Raw genomic sequence first — 9,369 nt, forward strand, 5'->3', positions numbered from 1 at the left:
AAAGTCAGGAACAGAACCAGGGCGTGAGGGAGGGGCATCATAATCAAAATAATCATCATTGCATCATAATTCTGATGTTTGAGATACAAGCCAACTTCACAGGGTTGTTTTGAGGAAAAACCTAAGTATGTAGTGCATTTTGAAATTTTTGGTAATTTTTGTAATTTTTTAAATTTTTAAAATAAAAGTTATCTGAAACATGTGTGTCAGTCAGATGTATGTTGGGGTGCGGCGGGGGGGTGCGGCGGGGGGGGCGCAATTTCATTGCTTGCCCCGGGCGCCGTTTTCCCTAGTTACACCTCTGGCAAACATGCAGATGATCTTCCCAGAGTGGCCCCATCCCCTAAGGGGAATATCATACAGTGCTCACATGTAGTATCCCATTCATATGCAGACCCTGCTTAGCAAAGGGGAAAAGTCATGCTTGCTGCCACAAGAACAGCTCTCCTCCCATAAGCTCTCTTCTTAGGAGACCAGAGTTTCTTTCTAAGGACTGGACTGATGATCTGGCTAGCTTGAAAAGCAATTGCATTTACTCTGCAGACTTCTGTAACTGGAATATTTTGGTGAGAAGATTATATATCCCCTCAAAATAGGGGATATACCCTCAAGCCAAGTGCTCTAGACATCCGGTTCTGTGTATGCTTAGGCTGCATGCCGCACAAGCATACACAAGGACCTTGGATCTGGGGTAAAAGGTGTGCTTGCGCCCTTTAACCCAGGTAAAAGCCTGGGTTAAAAACTCGAGCTACCGGGGAAGCCATCATCAAGATCGGTCCTGATCCCAGTGCTTCACACAAGCAGCCCTGCCCTGTCTAACCTGGGTAGGACTGTTAGTGTGAACAGCCTCTTAGTCTGTCTTTGCGTATTAACGATGTGACTGTTTTCCTTTTGGTTCTAAGGGGCAAGTGAATCTGGAGGACCTGGTAATTAGTCTCGCTGTTCCTCTGCTGTGGTAGTGGGCGTGTCTCAGCCAATGAGAGTGAAATTTATGGCTTTGTCAGTTTTCTGACAAAACTGAGGTGAACCTTGCTTGGCAAAGCGGAGTATTCCTGATCACAACCACAAGACCGACTTAATCCTTGGCTTAATACTGCAAGACCAGTTAAGGGTTGTGAGGTTAAATAAATGCCAGCCATGCTGGGCAGGCTTTTGCTTTGCTTGGCCAGTCATTGTTTTGCTGGTCAGCTGCCCCTTGTCTCTCTCCTCAACCTCTCAAGCCACTCCATTCATCTGAGCCTCACCTCCCTCCTCTTGCTTGTTCTCTCTCCTATGGTCTACACTGTCCACTTCTCCACTAACTGCTCCTTTTCCCCATCATTGCTTTCCAGTCTTCTTCATGCTTCTCACTTCTGTCCTTTTTCCTCTCAGGAGTGTCCTCCTTCATCTGGCAGCTTCCTTCACCTCTTCCTCTTGCCCTCTCTTTGTCATTTCTGCTCCGACTGATTGCCATTCTAAGTGACCTGGGCAGGTTCTACTCTGCTTCCTTCTCACTGGCCCACTTGTCTTGAGCTTCCTGCCAGCTTCTGGGTCAGCCCATACCATAAGAACAGCCCTGCTGGATCAGGCCCAAGGTCTATCTAGTCCAGCATCTTTTTCCCCACAGTGACCCACTAGGTGCCTCTGAGAATCCCACAGGCAAGAAGTACATAAGAACATAAGAACAGCCCTGCTGGATCAGGCCCAAGGCCCATCTAGTCCAGCATCCTGTTTCGCACAGTGGCCAATCAGATGCCTCTGGAAGCCACAGACAGGAGTTGAGGGCGGGCCCCATCTCCTGCCATTACTCCCTTGCAACTGGTTCTCAGAGCCATCCTGCCTTTGAGGCTGGAGGTGACCCCCAGCCCTCCGACTAGTAGCCATTGATAGACCTCTCCTCCATGAAGTTATCCAAACCCCTCTTAAAGCCATCCAGGTTGTTGGCTGTCACCACATCCTGTGGCAGAGAGTTCCACAAGTGGATCACGCGTTGTGTGAAAAAGTACTTCCGTTTGTTGGTCCTAGACCTCCTGGCAATCAATTTCATGGAGTGACCTGTTTCTAGTGTTGTGTAAGAGGGAAAAGAATTTCTCTCTCTCCACTTTCTCCACACCATGCATGATAGGGCATGCCCTCTCTCCTGATGTTGCTCCCTTGCAACTGGTATTTAGAGGCATCTTGCCTCTGAGGTTGGTGGTGGCCTATAGTCATTAGACTAGTAGCCATTGATAGACCTGTCCTCCATAAATTTGTCTAAGTCCCCTTTAAAGGCGCACAAGCTAGTGGCCATCACCACATCTCGTGGCACAGAATTCCATAAATTATGCATTGTGTTAAAAAGTTCTTCCTTTTCTTGGTCCTAAATTTTCTGGTCACCCAGAAAATGTCGTGGTCACCCAGAGCTTGCCTATGATGTCAAACATGGACCTGGAGGCCCACAAGATCTCTGAGTTAGCTCTGTGGTAGCCAAGAGGAGGACGAGTCATATCACTGAGCCCCCAACTCCACCAACCCCAAAGTGGTCACAAGTTGTGCAGTTCTGAGATACTACAATGTATTTCCCCATACTAAACTTATGGACTCAAGTATTATAAATCAGCATAATAGACATAATAGACAATAAGGATATAATACAGACATAATATATCACAGTAGGTACTAGTAAAATAGGGAACTCTAATATGCATAAAATTTCATTTATTTACCATCATAAAACTGGGGAAACAACTCTTCAAGCTCAGGGTGGCTTAAGCAAGTATTTATGGAATTTCAAACCTTTTCCTGCCACACAGAATTGATTTCTCTCACTTGTAGAACTCAGAGCATCTTGTGTTCCAATGACTTTCTGAGGACAAATTTTCAATGAAGTTTAAAAGCAAACCCCTCTCTGTGTAGTCATCATGAACTGTCTCCCCAATGACTGATGAGTGAAGCTGAACTCGACAGGCATAACTCTATCAAGTAGAAGGAAGTAACAGCAGTTCTGTGCTCCTAAAAATCCATGTTTACATAACAAGACAGGAAATAGAAGCTTTCTCCCATATGGATGAAGAAATACAATATTTTTGTTGTTGCTGTTGTTCTGATCTCATCTGAAATTGACTTTGAACTTATTGTGATGATCCTGAGGCTTGATGTACCTGTTTCAATTTTTTCCTCACTGATGAATGATGGGCAGGCTAGAGATAAAAGCAGAAAGTGAGCAGAGGCAGTGTGTGATACTAAGGGGAGGATACTTCAGGTGACAACTGCTGGGAGTTGCGTGTAAATTATTGTGGAGAAATAGAAAGCTCTCACCAACATAGAATAAAATAAAGTATTCATCCACAAAAGAGTTCCTATGAACAAAAGAACTACAATACATACATATACACACACAAATGGTTGATGTTCAGTTCTGTCCTTCTGGACATTGTACTATAAGGTAAACTGTGGGGAGAGCTAAGCCATTTCTTGTTCATTTTGCTTATCTGATGTAATGGGACATTTGTGATGAATCCGGCAGGATTTGGAAAGGAATCTTGACTTCTGAGCACATTTGTCATCATTTCCTTCCCAACAAAAGTTAAAGGCAGTGACAGGTATTACCTAATGTATACGCAAACTGTCACATTGCTAGCTGTGCTGGGAAAGATTTAAAGGATCTACATTCAAGACTCTTATTTTACTTTCATTGGCATAGGCTGGGGGTTCCCAACCTGTGGTACTCCAGATGTTGCTGAATTACAACTCCCACCATCCCCAGCCATTGTGGCTGGGGATGATGGGAGTTGTAGCTCAGCAACATCTGGAGTACCACTGGTTGGGAATCCCTGGCACAGGCAAAGGAAGGAAGCCTCATATTCAGGATGTTATGTCCTGCACATGTAGAAACAGGTCTTCATTGTGAGAGAGACCACTATGCCTAAAAACTAGGACTGAGCCCAAACTACTCTGTGGGGCTATTCTCACGACCAGGAGAAATCAGGCTAAGGGAGCCTAGACTGATTTCTCCTGGTCATCTGCTGCCATGGGAGCCATGCGGCTTCCAGCAGCAAACCACCCAAACTACTCCTCCCCTTAAATGAGATTAGCGGAGCAAGCACTCCGCTAACCTCGTTTAGTTGATCGTGTGCCACCATGGCGTGGCTCCACACCGCAGCAACACATGGGGCTACCCCACCCAGGAGGCTAAAACAAGCCTCCCGGTCTCGGGGGTCTCTCCGGAATGCTCTGCGCTCTCACGCAGGGCATCCTAGGACTTCCAGGGGCCAGGCCGTCCCTAATCCCCACAGCCCCCACCGGCTCTGTGACGAAGCTGGTAGTCATGTGGGTGGCCGACCTGGCCACCCAGGGCTTGGAGGCTGCTTGTGTGCAGGGAGAGCAGGCTAAGCCCTCTCTCCCCGCACAAACCCTCCTGGTGCTTCCCTTGGGTTGTGTGAAGCGCCTCTGTGTTTTTCAACAAAAATTCCTCCCTTCGTGAATGATGTCCAACATATCCAGGAAACTCATGTAGGGGCAGTCAGAAGCATATCCACAGGTCCTCCCTCTCTGGCCTCCCTACGTTCAATGAAATAACCTAACCCATACATAGCTATGTCCATGTAGGCTCCCTCTGCACAATCCAGAACCCTGCCAGAGGTCTAGGGAGAGTGTATTGCTCTTGCTGGAATTAATCACACTGAAGGGGAAACTACGTGTTACATTGAATTGTATGTAAGGAAGCCCAACCATTTTTTATTTTTTTAAAAGAAAATGAAAAGCCAATTTGGAACACTGATGTTTTGGGTTGAGGAGTATGAGAAAGTGGATCGTAATCCTTCCTGCTCATATTAACCCTCTTAAAAGCTGCTTACCCCCAAGTTTCTAGATAAGCATTTATCTTGGAATACACATCTTGAACCTCATGAGGGAAAGTACTGGGGGTGGGAATTATGAACTGAACAACAGAAGGCAGGGGAAAGTGGTGCCTCCCACACTCTCTGCCCCAAACAGCTTTTCATTTTTAAAAAGCTGAGCTTTGTTACACTTACATATAATTTACATATAATGTGCATTTTCAGTCCCCTGGTACACTACTCTGCCAGCAATGAGGGCATTAGCTCAGTAACAAAGCACCTTCTTTTACAGGCAGAAAATCCCAGCTTCAATCTCCAGTTACAGATCCCAGATGGCGGTTCTGAAAAGGCCTGTGTCTGAGATCCTGGAAAGCTGCTGCCAATCACAGTAGACAGTATTGGGCTCAATGGATCAAAGACCTGGAACGATATAAGGAAGCTTCATATGGCACTGGGCTGGTTCAGATGAATGCTGGTTCCAACACGCCATGAGGACAGGGTTGTGCTAAGAGCATGCACGCCCTGATGTCAGTGGGGGGATATCCCAACACACTGTCAGAGTGTCCCTTAATCATGTGAGAAGGGCATTTTTCTCTATTTACCCTCCCTTCGCATGTGTTTCAAAACTCTGTTTAAACATGGTTTTGTAAGCATATAGGGGCAATTCAGATAAACAGCCCCTCACACAATTCAAGGATATAGGAACATAGGAAGCGGCCTTATATTGAGTCAGAGCATTGGTCCATCTAGCTCAGTATTGTCTACACAGACTGACAGTGGGTACTCCAAGGTTGCAGGCAGAAATCTCTCTCAGAATCTTCTCCTATCTTGGAGAAGCCAGGGAGGGAACTTGAAACCTTTTGCATGGAAGCATGCAGGTGCTCTTCCCAGAGGGGCCCCATCACCTAAGGGGAACATCTTACAGTGCTCACATGTAGTGTCCCATTCAAATTCAAATGGTTTTAACTTTGGATGTTTAATTTGGTTAATTTTATTAGTCTGATTTTAGATTGTAACTATTTTATAAATGTTGTGAGCAGCCCCAAGCAGTAATGTACTGGAGGTGCAGGGTATAAATATTTTAAATAATAAATAAATACATACATACATAAATGCAAACCAGGGTGGACCCTACTTAGTAATGGGGACAATTCATGCTTGCTACCGCAAGACCAGCTCTCCTCTGGTCTTGAGGAGAGAGGAGAGCTGGTCTGGGAGGAGAGCTGGTCTTGTGGTAGCAAGCATGACTTGTCCCCCTAGCTAAGCATGGTCTGTCCTGGTTGCATTTGAATGGGAGATCACATGTGAGTACTGTAAGATATTCCTCTCAGGGGATGGAGCTGCTATGGGAAGAGCAGGTTTCAAGTTCCCTCTCTGGCTTCTCCAAGATAGTGCTGAGATCCCTACTTGCAACCTTGGAGAAGCAACTGCCAGTCTGTGTAGACAATAATGAGCTAGATGGACCAATGGTCTGACTCCATATACGGCAGCCTCCTATGTTCCTATGATGCTCAGATAGCATGTTGGAACATCCTCCAGTGATGTCAGGGTGGGTGTGCTATCAGCACACCCTCAGTGTTATCACATGTTGTGACTGGTACTCATCCAAAATGGCCCACTGCCTCCTTGTTTTTGTAGTGCATGGTGTCATTGCTTTTCATGTTATATCAACCCCTTTCTTAGGAGTAGGAAATATTGGCATCCAACCATTTGCCTGAAGGGAGTCATAGGCAGGGGATGACCAGAGTTGTATCCTTTACATTCGTATTAGGACTTTTAACTTACAATACACTAGTATAGCAGAGACACCCACAACCATTTTCAAAGGCACTGGAGAAATCTTCGGTTATAGTGGGGGGAAAGATAAGAACTTCCAATACAGGGATTATTTCATGTGAAAAGAAAACACTGTGTTTTTTCTCCCCTGTTTGTAGATAAAACATTAGTGGATAAAATGGAGGATCATATTCTTCTTTTGAAAAACTTACTACTTAGAGATTTGAAGAAAAATCAATGTGACATTTGAATACACTTTGAAGTTCCTGCGCAGCTTGAAACTTCACAACTTTTGTCTCTCCCTTTTTTTAACCAACTGTATTCATTACATTTCCATATAAAGCAGCTTGCTTGTTAAATACCGTCTCTCCCTTTTTCTTGCGCCTCCCCTCCTGCTTTCCCTTTTTCTTCGCTGTCACGGCGCTCTCCATGAGAACCGAACACATCCCCACCACCACCCCTCAAAGGTAGTGACGCCCTCCGTTCAATTAAAGCCCTTCCCTTTGTCAAGACAGATAATAACTTTGATCACTGCATTTGTATAATTAAGGGACAGGGCTCTGGTTGAAAGCGGCGCCTCTTTTGCCTTTGAAACCGGGAGAGCGCGATGCGGCCTCGGGAACACGCGCGCTGCAGGAAAGAGCCAATCTCCGCTGGTGTCACATCTATCTGCGTCCCCCAGATTGCTCGTCTGCTGTCCCAATGACAATGATTAGCTAGACCTCCTGCTGGCTGCAGATGGAATGAGGCAGAGCGATAAGGCGAGCAGCCATTCTCGCGCGCCTCAGATCAGCGGAGGGAGAGCGTGGCTTCGCAGGAAGCCCAAGTATAAGCCGTTTATACTTATACTGCAGGAAATATTGGAGTAATTACCAAGCACAGGGAGGGGGTCTCCCTCCATCAATAGCATTAAGAATGGATTCAGAAATTCACTCGCCGGATTAATTGATCCTCTTTCTTTCTTGCGCGCGCTCTGAGCTCTCTCCTTCTCTCTCTCTCTCTCGCCTCTCTTTTTGAAATATATGCGCAGGGGCTGCAGGTTGGAGGAGCAAAAGTGTGTCAAGGAGTGTGGCCTTCTTCTTATTACGCCTCCTCTGCATATTTTCCCCCCCAGCCATCTCAAGCCAGCTCTCTCCCCGTAAAATATCCAGAAGTTGAGTGAAGAATATAAATGTAACAATCAATACATTAAATAAATAAATAAGCACAGTTTTGTGCTCTGGCAAACTCGTTTTCTGTTTAAAGATTGAGCCCTGCGAAGACGGGAGAAGGGATATCCTTCTCTAGGGTATCCCCTGCTAACTTGGCAAAGAGGCACCTTTTAAAGTAGTGATTCTCTTTATTTAGCAGGGGGAGAGTAACTGGCCCTATTCACCCCTAGCACAGTACCTCCAGTGACTGTTGCTGGTGTCTATCTTATATTTCTTTTTAGAATGTGAGCCCTTTGGGGTGGGGACAAGGATCCATCTTATTTATTTATTATTTCTCTGTGTAAACCACCCTGAGCCATATCTGAAAGGCCGGTATAGAAATCAAATCATCATAATCACCATTTATTAATAATAATAATAATAATAATAATAATAATAATAATACCTTTGCCTCACCTTCAGGGGTGTAGCTATAATTGAGTTGATGGGTTCAAAGAACCCACCCCCCAGCTCCACCCCTCCCTATTTTCTTCATTATCTCCCTCACTCTGAGGGGCTTCCAGGGAGGGGGGCGAACACTGGCCCCCTCTCCCCTATCTATGCTCCTGCACACCTCTATCTGATGCTGGCCTCGGGCTCCAAGCATGGGGAAGAAGGAGCCTCATGTCGGTCCTTTCATTCGGCTTTATTTTCCAAACAGGCCGTATTTTGCATGCTAAGTTTTGCTAAAGCCAAACAAGTTGCCAGCTCACTGGAGCAGGAAGGAGGAAGCAGCAGGGTCCCCTGGGGGTATTATGTTGGCTCCTCTCCGGCCTGCCCAACAGGCCAGTGAAGTGGAACACCAGCAAAGTGACAAGTTCCTTGCTGGGGGAGATGGGAGCCAGTCTTGCCTTCTCTGTATCCTTTTCATTCCTCCTGCCCCCACCAGCTGGCAAAGGAATGACAGGGGGCTGCAGAGTCTGTCAAGGCTAGAGTTGCTTGTCAGACATGCCAAGGTCAGAAGAAAGACATGGAACTTGGAAGGACTTGGGCTGGCTTTATGCACTCCTGCATGTCAATTGTAAACCTTTAGTGAAGGATGTGATTCCACCGTCACAGAGCATTGTCTGAGGACAGATGGTACAGCTCCCTTGTTGAAGCTAAGCAGGTCTAGATCTGGGATGTTCTTGGAAGGGTGGCTGCCTGGGAACCTCATGTATGTTACCTGGGGTTCCAGGATGGAAGAAACACAGGTTGTAAATTTAAATAATAATAATAATAATGTTCCTTGCATGTAACTTTTCTTCTTCGTCTATTGATATTAACATCATCATCTGACATACAGCATAGTGAAATATATTATTATTATTAATTTTATTTAATTTTTTACATTTTATATCCTGCTCTCCCTCCAAGGAGCCCAGAGCAGTGTACTACACACTTAGGTTTCTCCTCACAACAACCCTGTGAAGTAGGTTAGGCTGAGAGAGAAGTGACTGGCCCAGAGTCACCCAGCAAGTATCATGGCTGAATGGGGATTTGAACTTGGGTCTCCCCGGTCCTAGTCCAGCACTCTAACCACTATACCACGCTGGCTCGTGGCAGTTGAGCACCATTGCCTGTGTTTACGACATAGGAACACAGGAAGCTGCCTTATACCGAGTCAG

At 45.9% G+C, this 9,369-nt stretch overlaps 1 long non-coding RNA gene across 2 annotated transcripts; it reads right to left on the reverse strand.

Annotated features, from left to right (window-relative positions):
- Nucleotides 1–2,659: 2,659 nt before the first annotated feature.
- Nucleotides 2,660–7,221, reverse strand: LOC128328347 (uncharacterized). Of its 2 annotated transcripts, none has more exons than XR_008309156.1 (3): nt 6,935–7,221; nt 5,077–5,216; nt 2,660–3,158 (listed from the first exon to the last, which is right to left on the reverse strand). It is a non-coding gene; the product is annotated as an uncharacterized LOC128328347 (long non-coding RNA). The 2 variants fall into 2 exon arrangements; XR_008309157.1 differs by having other exon boundaries at nt 4,992–5,216.
- Nucleotides 7,222–9,369: the final 2,148 nt, after the last annotated feature.

This window comes from Hemicordylus capensis, chromosome 5 (genome assembly GCF_027244095.1).
Source record: "Hemicordylus capensis ecotype Gifberg chromosome 5, rHemCap1.1.pri, whole genome shotgun sequence".
Taxonomy (NCBI): domain Eukaryota; kingdom Metazoa; phylum Chordata; class Lepidosauria; order Squamata; family Cordylidae; genus Hemicordylus; species Hemicordylus capensis.